The sequence below is a fragment of the Haplochromis burtoni genome, unplaced genomic scaffold (assembly GCF_018398535.1).
Source record: "Haplochromis burtoni strain Fernald_Lab_line unplaced genomic scaffold, NCSU_Asbu1 Contig_1088, whole genome shotgun sequence".
In the NCBI taxonomy this organism is placed as follows: Eukaryota; Metazoa; Chordata; class Actinopteri; order Cichliformes; family Cichlidae; genus Haplochromis; species Haplochromis burtoni.
In genome coordinates this window covers 60,223-62,722 of record NW_024583449.1, presented here as the reverse complement: position 1 = coordinate 62,722, position 2,500 = coordinate 60,223, and positions in this window count along the sequence as shown.

Here is a 2,500-nt window from a genome sequence, read left to right as displayed (position 1 = left end):
TATTGCTGTCATTCGGAACCGCTACATCGATCACTACGGCCGTCTTCTTCTGTTTGTCTACCACCACTATGTCCGGTTGGTTAGCCACCACCATTTTGAGCTCAACTCTGGGCTCAACTTTCCTGGCTGTGCGTGATTCTCAACTTACAAGTATGAATTTTGACTGAATTTTTCTTCGTTTCAGCTGATTGGTCAATCTAATGTCAATCACAAATTTAACAATTCAATTAGAGAATAGATGGATTTGGCTATCAGAGTGGCGCTTTACTGAGCTACAGGTCCTGAAAGGGTAATACAGGTTAAAAAAAGAAAAAGAAAATAACTTACTGCATTCACATTTGAGATTTTCTACCTAACAATTTACTCTATTTCTCTTTAACATAATCTGCATAACGTAATCAGTTATCCATTACGTTAGCAAGCTAACTTCACTTAATGACATTTATTAAGTGTCCAATAATGACCAAGGTGATAATTACACATCTATAATATGCATCACTGTACTGAGTGTGAAATATTATTAAATATTATAAAATACATTTGGCACAATTCAAATATTAGAAAATAAATGAACATTTACCTGATGTGCACAAAGAGGAGATCTCTTTGCTGGAGTGATGTCAACTAATACAGGATTGTCTCCTGGTCAGCTATACATTTAAGATTTTTAAATATCATCACTGATCAATGATAAATCTAAGACTTTTCAATAGTGGGCAGATGGGATGTACCACTTTGAGAGCAGTGTGATAGAAAAGTCAAACTGATTATTTTTTTTTAATAGTTTTAATTTCCCTGTCAGATATTGTTGTCACATGTGACTATAAATAGATCATCGATTAATAATAAAAAAAAGACAGCTTTGAATCAATGTTTTTTCAATGTCATTACTAAAACACGTTCAGGTTTCATCAGTATTTTAACATCAATTTATCATTAATTCAGCTCTGAGATTGACCATAAAGATGATTCGGGAAAAAAAAAAAGAAACCTTAATTCAAGGTCACCTTGCTGAGTAGGATTAAACCAAACTAACAGGTGGAGGGAATTCGTCGCTGTTAGGCTTTCATGTAAATCACGTGACTCCTCCATACATTTTGGTTTTTTCCCTCACTGGGAGTGAAGCTATAACGCTGACTAAACTTTCTCAGGTAGACAGACACGTTTTAAACTACATCTACTGTCCTGTATCAACAAACGGAGTTTGAGCAGGAAACTAAGAAACTGAAGCAGAAAAGAAATAAATGGAGTTAAAATCACTGATATCGCTGTTTCTCTTCTTCTGTTTGCTGGGACGTCTGGGCTGTACAGGTAAGCGTGTGAATAAATCTGTTACAGGTAACAGGTAGAGATCGTTGGAGTTTCATAAGTTTTTAGAAGAACTATACTAGATCACTGTGTATGACCCTTTGTTTCCTCGTGAGAGCAAGGCGTTTCGCTCTGGTTCGTTTTACGGTCGTTACTTTCAGAGACAATGTAGAGGAAATGTAGGTGAACAGGTAAATTGACAAGAGAGGTAAATGGATTTAAATAATAGACTACACATCAAAAACGTAAGGCCCTATTCAGTTTACATTCAGTTTCAACTTCAGCGGTGACGCTAGGGACAAACCTCGACTCACCTGTGCGAGGAGCAGGTGGGGAGCTGCTGTGCCCGATAACAGTAAACGTTAAACTTTAACAAACTTGTAAACAGCAACAGAGTAGATTAGATTAATAGTAAATATATTTTCTTTTTCCGGTTTAAACACGGTGTGAAAGTAAAAGAGCGTAAGCCAGTAAAGTCAGTAAACACGCTGAGGGGAGGATATTTCCGTATGTGTAATGGCGCAGTCGCTGTGATTGGAAAAAAAGGTGAAGGGTAATGTTTAATTAGACCGGAATGTAAACTGGGTCTCATTGATATGAAGACTTTAATTAATGATGTGATCGTCTGAGAGGGAAATATATTCCCTCTAAATATTAGATTACTTCAATGCCTTGTTTACTCTTCAGTTTAGTTTCATTTTAGCATTGACATCACATTCATAATGGCGGTGACCCTCAGCTTACCTGTGGTGAGGAGCTGCTGTTACTGATAAAAGTAAACGTTACATTTAACAAACATCTGTGTTTAGTCATAGAATAGATTTTATTTTATCTGTCAATATACAGTGTTAGACTAATGCTGTAAATCTACTCAACATTGGCAATAAATCCCCTTTCTTATTTTTCTTGTTCTTCTTCATTAAATGTGTTATCAGGTTATCTGCAACTTTTCAAATCTCTAACACAAAAATGTGTCATTCACCTACTGTAATAATATGAATGTTATATTGCTCTCAATGTATTTAACAATACAGGGAGTGCAGAATTATTAGGCAAATGACTATTTTGTCCACATCATCCTCTTCATGCATGTTGCCTTACTCCAAGCTGTATAGGCTTGAAAGCCTACTACCAATTAAGCATATTAGGTGATGTGCATCTCTGTAATGAGAAGGGGTGTGGTCTAATGACA